This window comes from Melopsittacus undulatus, chromosome Z (genome assembly GCF_012275295.1).
Source record: "Melopsittacus undulatus isolate bMelUnd1 chromosome Z, bMelUnd1.mat.Z, whole genome shotgun sequence".
In the NCBI taxonomy this organism is placed as follows: Eukaryota; Metazoa; Chordata; class Aves; order Psittaciformes; family Psittaculidae; genus Melopsittacus; species Melopsittacus undulatus.
Window position 1 is genome coordinate 19,159,434 of NC_047557.1, and position 12,164 is coordinate 19,171,597.

Genomic DNA, 12,164 nt, shown 5'->3' on the forward strand with positions numbered 1-12,164 from the left:
GCTGTGTGTCTGAGCTACGGTGAACATATCAAAGCTCGGAGGTTGCCAGAAACTCCAAGATTTAGGAGCTGGACTTGAGTCACTGACTTTTCTGGAACTATCTTCTTAATTCTTCTTTAGAAGAGTTGAAGGAGATGTCTCCAAATTCGTCAGGATGTCCTGTGCTGAGTGGCTATGAAAATAACCCTGGCTATGGACAACCAACCCACAAAAGAGGTAGATCATGATGACAGCTCTAATCCGTTAAAGTAGACAAATATGATAGCTTTAATTTGTTAATTTACATAATTCTTTAATTTAAGCAAAGTGCTCCTGAATTTTAATGCTGTCAGCAGTAGCTGTTTTTTGGGGGGTTGTGTTTAGTGGAAGAAAGCCCTGGTATAGAAAAATGACAAAAAGCAAGTATCAGAAACAGTGTTTTTCTTTGTGTTTTTGTTTGTTTGCCCACATTTGCAAGTGCATTGGCATTTGACTGTATGTCAGGTAGTTGACTCTCCTCTTTCTAACTGTTGTTTCATTAGGTGAATGCAAAAGTTGTGGTGAGATGACAGAGAATGGGCAAAACATGTACTCAAATGCTATGTAAATGTTATTTATGGGGGTGCAGAGCAGGCTGACGTCGCAGAGACTGAGAGATCTTACTGAGTGCTTACAGCTGGCAGACAGCACCCGCTCTGTACCACATTGCCACCATTGCCAGCTTACGCGTCTTCTCTTCTGCTGCCCTTGCAGAAGACAGCGCATGTGGGCAAGGGTTCTGCATGCATTTTCACCCTGGCACAGCCAGAGCTTCGCAGGAAGGATGCTGTGCCTTCGCAGAGCGCCTGGAGCAGCAGTGCCCCCGTCTGTAAGGAGCACTGCCAGCAGCCAGCGCGGCAGGCCCGCAGCTGCAGCAGCTGATCGTTTCCCTGCTTTCTTCACGGATGTGTCGTAAGCCTCGGTATTGCCTGGTAAGGCATGTCATCTAGTGAATGGGAGTCAAAATGAACAGAGACACCATCACCTTTCACTTTTTGTTCCCAGTTAAATCCAGTAATAACAACTCGATTATAAAGTATTTAAAGTACCATGCTATGTATAGACTAACTCCTGACTGGACTTGGAGCTCCATCCTCTGCACTGGGAGTGCTAGTACCAAGCTCAGAGGTGTGGGGAAGTCAGAGCCCTAGCTAGCAGGATTCAGCTGTGCTCTCTGGTGAGGACTGATTCAGGCACACCTAAATGGACAAAATCTATGTTGAAATCTCAGCAAATAAGAGTGACTTGAGAGAATAAAGTTACAGTCACACCTTAGAGCTTCCCACATGAAATTCAAGACAAAGTGAGGATGTGTTTCTTCATAAAGCCAAATATCTCCTCTGCTAAGTCGATATTATTTTTGTCCTTAACTTCAACAGGGTCAGGGCATCTCCCATGGTACGATTTACTGGGACATCCCTAGCATCTGTGAGACAATTTTAGTAGCAAGCCAATAACACCTGAGAGTCCATTCTGTAACTGGAGCAGGGCAGTTAAACAGCAACTGGTTTTACAGGTACTGTTTTCCCAGATGGTAAGTGGTTTGTAATTAACTAAACTGAATTCATACTTTTTCTCAGATCAATTGTGCCTGCTTCAGAAGGAGTGGGAAGTCTCACGCTGAGTTTATCACCCTTGCCATACTGTAGCTTTGCTTGTTATCCTCCAAAGACTTTCTCATGATATTTTCAGGTCTAAAGCTGTGTTCAGTAGCTCTGGTATAGTGTAAGGCTGGTTTGAAGACCCTGACAGAGTGGGCAAGCCAGATGTGCATATGGAGAAGCCGATGGAGTGAGTGGGGGTACATGCTCAGTCAGGAGAGTCAAGGTGAGTGTTCTGTGTACACACCCCTGTGTGATACCGGGGAGCTGGGGCATGACACATTTGTGGTATTACACTAGTAAAGGGAAACCTATGTGCAAATCCTTGCTTTTTTATTATTTGTTTTTTTTTTATTCCATTATTTTATTATTTTAAAAATCCATTATTGTTTATTTCACAAGATATCAAAGAGACAAAAAGGTGTCTGTTCCAGATCATATTAAAAGTTCACTTAGCCAGGTAACTGCAGGGTCTAAATAGCCCTCACCAGCAGCTGTCTGTCTAACTGCAGGACAAGAGCTCTGCCCTAGTCTCCAGCCTTTTTCAGGTAGTGTCCTGCAGAGCAATCTCAAGTGCAGTGCTGCGATTCTGCAGAGTTCCAGTAGATGGTGGGATGGGATCAGCACTTGGCTCTTTGAACCAGCAGAAGCAGCCCTTAAGTAGAGATGCTTGCATTGTTTTTCTAGTAAATCCTTTTAAGTGGAGGAAGAAAAGTTCATTTGTGGGAAACCGGTAATCTCTGACATTATGCAGTGCATTAAGAATGTCTGCAAATTAATGAAGTGCCATTCCAGATATCGAATAACAGTACAGAGCATGACTAATCATCTATGAATGGTAAACTTTGAAAGCCTTGCTGTAAACCTTTGTGACACTAAATTTGCATTGGTAAAATACAGGAAAAGCTTAACACATGTTTTTACTTCTTTGGCTCCAAAATGTTCTATCTTAAACAAGAAAGTTAGATAGCAAATTATAGGTGGGCTGAAAACATTATCAAGAGCAATGGATCAGAAGGACAAAACAGACTGACTGGTCTCTGTATGTTTAAAAGGAGAAGGGAGAAAGTCACCCCTTGCAGCCCTTAATCAGAAGAAGGCAGCTGCCTCTTCCCCAGTGGGTGGGGATGTACACATTGGTAGTCCCTTACCCTGTGCCTCTGACTTGCTGGGACAGTTAAGTCAGCTCATCTTTGTACTGGGTTCAGGGTTATAATACCTGGTGGATGTGTCTTTTCAAAGGTATTGGCACTATTCTCCTTTTGTGTGTTTGCTGTAAAGGTTTTCCTGTTAGACACCCAAAACCAGGTTAGGGAGGGAATGTCAGCAGCTGTGGGAGCACTACCTGCATAACCGTGCTGTGTCTAGGCTCTGCAATGGGACTCACAGTACTGGCAGTGTAACAGATCCAACTAGGAACAAGTATACAGAAAACAGTGAATTTGGATGACAAGTCAATTCTTGGAGAAACTGCTTAAAAACGAAACTGTTCATCCCCTGCCTCTGAGCACTGTCATGCTATATGAAAGGCAAAAAGTATCCAGCTTTTGTTGTAGAAAAGACAGAAATCTATTTATTTGTTATAGGGTTATTTTATCATGCAAGCCTCCTCTGTTCCTCATTAATGCTTACAATATACTGATAGCAGCCAGCCACACTTCATATTGTTTTTTTTGCAGCAAGCCAAGAAAGCACACACCTTATTTGAATCTCTTCTCTGCCTCTTAATGCAGAAGTCAGAGGCAAAACCAAGATTAAATCCCACACCCATATCTTTGTATCATGTTTGTTCTAACAATTTCAGTTTCATGTAATAGCTACATAATATTGCAAAAGCTGCTCCTCTGAGCCTCTTCAGTGTGATTACAGTGAGGTGTGTAATATAGAGTGAATTTGCTGATGACTTCTGGGTTTTTTGTGTTTGGGATGATTGAAGGTAAGTGTCTGTTAAGTCTTTGATTAGCAGTTTTTACATTTCATTGGCAAGATATGCTAAAGCCCCAGACAGGAGATAAAAAGAAAAAAAGGTGTCTGTAACATGCAAACTGCTAATTGTGGCAGGAAGGGTTTAGTCCTGCATTCTTTGCATATGTGGGACTCATGTTGATATCTCAACCCAGATTATGAGCTTTACTTCAGGCTTGCAAGGTGACAAGTGCATCGATAGTAACGGGGCACATAGGTTTGTAGTTTGGTATTACTATACTTAGACAGAAGTGCAATTTAACTGTGTGCCAATGAAACTCAAACAAAAATGCTAACATTTAATTTGTAGCTCAATATGTGTAGTGTACTCATGGTCAGAATTTGAATTTCAGCACTGAGCAGGCCACAGCACCAGAGGGAGGTTCAGAAGAAAGCCAAGCACAACTGGGCAAAAAGTATCCTTTTAAGACTTACACTACTACCTCTGCTGAAGGTGCAACTAAATCTGCAATGCAGTGGGACTTTGGGTTGCAACGGCATTTATTAGTGCTTTGATGTAGTCAGGATAGTTCCCAGAGTTAGAAGACCACTTTATGGATGCCCCTCCACCTTTACAATAACAACTGTAATTACTGTGAAATTATGGTAGCACTGGGAGGACCAGCCAAGCACTGTGCTCCCATGGTGTCAGGCACGGCTGAAACCCAACCTGAAACTCTCCTGAGCTGCCAAGGTTTTCCAGCCTACCTAGAAAAGACATTAAAAGTTAACTTTTTCTAAGTCACCGAGGTGAGGTACATTGTAGAGGTCACTTGGAAGGGCAGAGCAGGGTGACAAACCTGGCTAGCAGTCCTCAGACTGGCAAATGACTTCCAAATGGCCATGGCTGGCTAGTGCTTGGTCACTCAATATCCTGGCTGTGCGAAAAAGGGTGATCCTACTGGTTAAACACAAAACTGGGAGATAGCTGTGTTCTGTTGCAGTCTGCTTTCATAGGTTCTGCTGTTCCAGTTTACTGGAAATAATAGTGTAATAATATGTATTAGTTATAGAAATCAATGGATTTCTACACAGAACTGATGTGTTTTTAAATGCTTGAGTGGATGTTTGCAGGAGGGTTGTTGTAAAGTCTGCTCATTTCTTACTGTGGTAGAATCAGTGTGCAATAGAAATGTAGAAATCATATTTTGCTGCTGACAAGTGGCTTTTACATGAAGTAATTTTTGAACTTCAGAGGACCTTTCCTGAGATTACAAAGCCATCCAAGTGGGTCAAAGTGTGGCCTTAAACTATGTGCATACTTTAACTGGCAAGAGAAACTGGAAACTCTTTGGGACCACTTGAAAACTCTGTGTGTTTATTCTGCATATGATGGACAGGCACTAACTCACTCGATTTGTGCTCTGACACAAAGACAAGCCTGATTTGTTAGTTTAAGCCCAGCATTGTACTAATGCAGTCACACATTTTTTAGCTTGGAGTGTCTTTTCACTGTATCTCACTTACATACATGTTAAAAATAAGCAGAAGGAGGAACTTTTCCTCTACAAATGTAACGGAAGCCTCCATATATGTTGGTCAGAAGTAATTGACAGGTTACACATGTAGATGTGCAGGAATAGGAGTATGAGAGTAGATGAGAGGAGGTGCCAAGGGCACCTCAAGCGATTTCAACTGAAAAGGTTGCAGTGCCTGCACAGGGAGCTGTGCCACCAGTCCTGGGATGCAATGCAGTGCTGTGCATTGTGTTAGGTTTTCTGTGACACAGTAGGCAACCCCATGGCTTCCTCCCTGCCCTGCAGAGCCTGTGCTAGGCATCCTGACCCAAAGCTTAAACAGGCATGGAGATACTAATATTTTTTTTAGAGAAAGGAGTATGTTTTTCACTCTGGTTAGGTGGGCTTGAAGTAAAAAGAGCTCCTGTAAGAGTGAAAACAGGTATTTAAGCAAAAGATGAATGTGCACAGCTTCTTTGGAGAAGATAAGGAAGCTCTGGTAAGGAAATGCCTTTGCATTGTCTCAGCTGGCTGGGAAGGTGTTTTTCGTGGCAGAAACTGTCAGTGTTGGCAATGCCATATGTGCAGGCCCAGCCTGGCCTGGACAAGTGGGTGGCTGGCAGGCGCACTGGCAGCCGGAGGTGTCGGTGTGGTCTGTGCCAGGGCAGCAGTGTGGCTGTGCAGCCACCCCAAAAGGAGTGCAACCTCTCAGCCAGCCCAGGCTCCCAGCAAGTGCTCAGTGAGATCCCACTCTTCCAGGCTTGCCTCCTCCTGAGCGTTAGACTGGGGCTGTGCTGAAGTGTGATTTTTGTAGGAAGGGGCTATTGAATCACACATGTTTGTCTGCTTGCACAAACTCTTCACCGAGCTGAAATGTCAACAGCATGTTCAGCACATCAGGGATGTATATAAAGGAAAGTGAGTGTTGCCTCTGACCCCATTAATTCTGCTTTCCCTTACTGTCAGACCGTGTGTCTCTTGTTTTGGGTGCTTGCTCACCTTTTGCTTTGTTCTTTTTTTTCCCTAAAGTGATAAGTGCACATAAGTATATTAGTATAACTCTGACCATGCAGGGATTTAAATTTATGCAAGCAAAGCTGAAGCTTTTCAATTTCCAGGAAACATTTTAGCAAGTAAATTTTGTTGTACGTAATGCCCTTAGATGATCATTCAAACTAGATGAACAACAAGTAGTTTACAGTTATTTGCCTACTGAGATTTGCCAAATCATACACACAAACACACGTACTTCCACACAAGCAATAGGGCCTTTTCCAGTGTTCAGCTAGAAGCCCTCTACTGTAACTGAAAGTTCACCAAAAAAGCTACTGCAGTGGACTCAGACAGGAAAAAATGTGTATGGAATAAAACCAGATTATAGGCAACCTTTTACTGAACTTGCTTAATCCAGGAGGAGATTTGTGGGTGGATGATGGGGAAGGGGAAGGACACTGTCCCCGTTCCTCCTGTGCTGCACATGCTTCATGTCACATGCAAGGGAAGCAGCTGTGCAGTCTCTCCAATCCACTCCATGGCCATAGTGATCTCTGCCTAATCCATGGGAGATTTATAACTCGGCCCATGTGGGACCATGCTAAATCTCTCCATCAAACTCTGCAGCCAGGAACAATTGTCTAAAACTAAGATAAAAAACACAGACTGGGGCAATTGGTAAAACTGCTGAGAGGCTCTCTGGAAGGGCACCTTGTCAGAGGAGGGTCTTCATGAGGCCTAATCCATACTACATGATGACAAAGGTACTGGGGGCCTTTATCTTCATGGATGCTATAGGATCTACAATATTTATGAGACCAGTAGGCCATCTGCTCCAGTGTCTGTTCAGAAACAGTGAGCAGCAGGTGATTACAAGCGTAGGAACAGAGCAGATAGAGAAAATCCTTTCTCTAGTGTGACCCTCTAGCTTCTAGCAGTCAGCGCTTCAAAGACTGCCTGTGTTGGAGGCTGTGGCCAGATGATCATAGATAACTGTAGTCAGTAGGCCTCTTGCTCATCAGTCAGTCTGTTGTGTTATTGATCTTGCATATGCTTTTGTCTTCTACATCATCCCAAATTACATGGTTAAATTTCTTGTGCCCAGTGATCTTGTACTTTCAGAAACAGTAATTCTTGCTGTCTCTAGTATTTCTTATTTTATAGATCTCTGTCAGCGGTGCTCGGGGATCCACATTCCTCTGAGGTTCTGGGTCTGGCTCCTTTTACACATATTTTGCCTCAGACAGCAGGTAATGCAGATGTTTCATGTTTGGTGGATGTCTGTAACAGTGAAGAACAGCAAAATGTTATTTTCTTCCACTAGAAACAAATGTGTTTTGTCTGTCAGATTTTTACAACTAAGAACCATGAATTGAGATAAAATGAAGGAAACTATGAAAATGCCTTACTGAAATGAACACTTGTGTAGCAGATGGCATGGGATAGAGATATCTATGAGATTTTTCTCAGGACAACATTGTCAACGAAGAGCTGAGCTAGAGCAGGTATAGCAGCTGCTTAAGCTTGGAGGATAGATTTACCTGGGAGAGCCTGCTGCTGAATCAGTGAAGTTCTGTCAGTGATGAATTTAGGCCAGTAATTACTAAAACAAGTGAAAAATAGCAGCCAGAAGTTGTAGTCCTTCCATGAGTATCTGTCATGATGCCAGAAAGGCTTCTGAAGTACCTTAGAGCAGGTTTACTTTTCTTCTAGTGGGAGGATACTCAAGAAAGGAGAAAAGATAAGGTTCTTTCTTAGATTGTAAAGGGGCCAGAAAGTTTAGTGTACTTAAAATTGCTTAGCAAACAATGGCAAATTCTAGATTACAGCAAGGCCAGTTCTGTCCAGTCTGCTGCCATGTTTTGCTCTAGGTAGGGAAGACAGTGTTTCATAGAGCTGTTACCAGAGGTGGAGCAAATATGCCAACTGGGCCACACACTGTGTATAGTAGACAGCATATATTCACAATGCCAAAAGAAGTAGAGTCAAAGTGGCAAGAGGTGAAGGGGGATAGACTATAGCAGTTGTTTCATGGGATACAGCACTCCTCAAGCTTCAATCTTTTCAGCTGAATGAAAGATGCGTGTTCCAGACAATAGTTCTTTCTCTTGGGTGCTCAAATATCACAAACACAACAGCTAGCCTATGTTAGGGTGGTGAGGTACTGGAATGGGTTGCCCAGGGAGGTAGTGAATGCTCCATCCCTGGCAGTGTTCAAGACCAGGTTGGATGAAGCCTTGGGTGATATGGTTTAGTTTGAGGTGTCCCTGCCCATGGCAGGGAGGTTGGAACTAGATGATCCTGAGGTCCTTTCCAATTCTAACTATTCTATGATTCTATGTACGTATGCACATATGTATACAACCTTCTCCCCATTTACATTTAAACACAGATATATAGTGGCTAACCTAATACATGTGTACAATTGATGTCTAACACATAATGCATTTATTTGAAATGCTATCGAGGGTGTATAATATGATGCAGTTGCCTAAATTTTTTTTTTAAATTTTCCTGTTTCCTTTTGGGTAATGCTATTTGTGAAAAGCCTTCGGAAGTAAAAAGCAGTATTTTATCCTTTGAGGACAATTAAAAATGCAGATTTCCTCTGGACCTATGTTCTTACTCATCCCATTACATGTTGGTTGCCTGGACATTTTAATCAGGATTATGGTGTCTAATGAGATTAGTTAGATAACACTTCTTGTTAATTAGGGTGGGTGTCCTCTAAACTTTTTCAGAAAGGCATGTGGCTGCATGACAGAATGCTTTGAAGGGCAAGTGACAGTGTGAGACCAAGGTCAGAGGTGGGGTGCTGTGGGGTAGATGGGAATGCAAGCATGAGTGTTACCATCAAGTGATTTTTAAATGAGTTGATGAAAAAGGCACAAATAGGGAAAAAAACCCAAACCCACACCAGACATACTTTTATAAAAGTAATCATATCTATCCAACTGCTGTTCAAATGATATTCAAATGTATCTATTGAATTTGAAGAGATGATGTGAACTGAGTGCAGTAAAAAATCCAAACCCCAAACCAAAACAACAGAAAAATTACAATGAGGAAGTTCATTTTAAAGAAACTATTAGAAAATAGCTGACTTATTTGCCTGAATAGTTTTGAGTTGGAGATATTTGCATTCTGCTGAGCATCATAATTGTTTGACAGAGTTTCAACGGATGCACTCGAGACCCACTTACATTTTGTGTCTTATCAAGTCCAGAATTTTTTGTGTTTCCCAAGAACACGGAACACAAAGAGATCCTTATTCCTTACTTAGAAGGAAGGACAACAATTCAGAGTTTTGGAATTGTTACAGCATAGTAAAATGTATGCTGAATATCTGGATAGATGTCATGATGGTAAGATAAATTAGACTGTAAAGGAGCCTTATGAAAGCCTGAGAGTCATTTAAACTAGAAAGAACAAAGCTGCCTGACATACACTGTAGATAACAAGCCTGTGCTCATGGGAGAGACAAGATGATATCATAGGTCTTTTCCATCATTTATTTTCTAATGTCTATAATCCATGATAAGGCATTCTTTTGTGGAGAGTAGGCCAGTTAAGCCTAGACACTGACTTTTGGATTTAGTTTAAAGAGGTATATGTAGTAAGTCACAGGGAATCTTTCCAAAACTCTAAGAAATGATGCAACACTAGCTGAGAAGTTACTGTGTTGAATACATCCCATGCTTAAAGAAGCAGGATCTGACTGTGAGCCCACATCTGCATAGAAGTTAGTCTTACAGTGCTCCATCTGCAGTTGGCTCCTACGTGTTATCATACAAAAATCATAATGATTTGAAATAGCAGGGTATTAACTTTGTGATACTGACAACTAAATCCAAAGCCTCCATAGAAACCTCCATGTGGAACTTATAAAGCATGGTATGTTTTCACAATATATGGAAAAAAGATTTCGTAGCACTTGGGCTTTATCCTTTCCACAGTTATAAGACAGAAACACATCCACCTTTTTCTAGTGTAATAAGAATTAACAACAAGGTCTTACAGTGGAAGATGTAGCCTCTGCCTACTTTGTGATCAATATAATAGTACTGTTAGCTGCTAGCCTGAATGCACAACACTCATGAGAATGAGCTTGTAGCTCATTGTAGCTTTTGTGCTCATAATATTATAGCAATATTTCACCCACAGCATTGCAGACATGGCAATTACAAATATCAGAGGTGTGCAGAAAATATTTTTGCACACAGAATTTCCTTACACTCTTCACATTGGTTCCCTCTCTTTCAAATAAAACCTAACATGTATGAGGAGAACATAATTAAAGAACATTTGCCTTCCCTAAAGCTAATTGATTCTGTAAAATCTGTTTGAGAGAGGACAAAGAACTGGAGATGAAACATAACCTCAGCCAGCTGAAGAAATGAAAACTTCCAGGCTATGTATTCACAGTGGAAGGAGATCATACAGTGACATGGGGGAGGCTTCGAAAGCATTCAGCCCACATTCAGACAGCTAGGTAAGCATGAAGTCCACCTAAGACTTTGCCTGCTGCTTCCTGACTTAAGCTCTTCAGAAACATGAAACAGAAAGCTCCAAAACTTAGATACAGTTTTGGCCACTTGAATTTGGAGCTCTCTTCTCTCACTGATATCAGTATGAGTTATATATTTACTTAGGAGGCAATCATACAATATGTTTTTTAAAGTCTCATTCATGGCATACAGTAATGCGTATCTTTCTTTATTTCTGCCATATCAGCTCTGGAGCCCTGAGGAAACTGTGAATGACCAGCAGTGTTGCCAGACACGGCATGTGCTGGGGGTCATTGCACCCATCATCTGTTCTGGATAAATCCTCTGCTGTATGACTCAGAAGCATGAGTCACAAAGTTACTTTCCAAAATCGGCTACCCATTCTCATCTTCATCTGGGCATTTCATTTGGGGTCATAATACTTTACTTTCAGCTTTCTGAGCTACAAGTACAAAATGGTTGGTTAGCTTTTCACTATTTGCAGCATTTATTTACCTAATAAAAACTGCACAGCTACATTGCTAAGAATGTAATTCTGAGCCTCATTATCTTCTATTTATCTCAAGTCTAATTTTACATTTTCACTATATTTTAGTTTGAACACATGAGATACCTTGAAAATTATTTGTTGATTTGTTCTTGCTTTTCCAGTAAAAGATTAGCCCCAGAAGCAGATGAATTCATTTACAGGTGTTTTTCCTGGTCGGTTTGTCATGGCATAGCCAGCCTCAAAATGTGTTCATTTCAGTTGAACATTGCTTGAGAAGCATTTAGCAATTGTCATATTCTGGAGTGGAGGATCCCTAAATTGCCTTGGAAGTTGCACCTGATACAGAATACAGATAAGTTAATAATGCCAGACTCAGGGGACATTTGTCAAACAAAATTGCAGATGTGAAGCCTGTACTGAGTTGTGTGTGTTTCTTGGAAGCCTCTCAAAAGGTTAATTGGAACCTGCCGAGCCTTACGCTGTGGACTTTGAGAGGTGCTTGAGTTCCAGTATGTGCTGGTGGCCCCAGGTTTTTTTCAGCTTTTGCCTGAGAAGGTGAAGAATATTTTAGCTTAATTTAACCTCAGATAGGGAGGGGCAATACTTTTCCTGTGTTTGCTGATGTGGTTTGCACCATGTTTCTGGAATCTTGTTCACATAGTCAGAGGCAAGAGTGATTTCAAGATGTCACAATACATCAGTGAAAGTAATTAAGAAAGAATGTGAGCTAGCACTTGCATTAATGCTGCCTAGTAATAAATAGCATAGCTACAATCTTGCTGGCTCCTGTAACAATGTGCAGACTTGAGCTGGTGCTTCTGCTTTCCTTTCTGCTTGCCTGACCTTGAAAAACTATGCCATCCCATCCTTTGAGTTGCAGAGGAGACTGTTTGGGTTGGAATTAGACAGTCCCAGATGGTACTCTAATGCTCAACACCTGCTACGACTCTTTCAGTTCTTGTTATCTCTGCCACAGTTTTTCTACATGTCTTCTCACAGTTTGTTCAGTGCTGCAGGGGGAAGGAGGGAGCCTCACTGGGAAGCTCAGGCTAGATGCAGGGACATGGTATATGCTCAGTGCTTCACCCACACATCAGTTGCCACACAGTGACCATGAACATTCGGCAAGCCT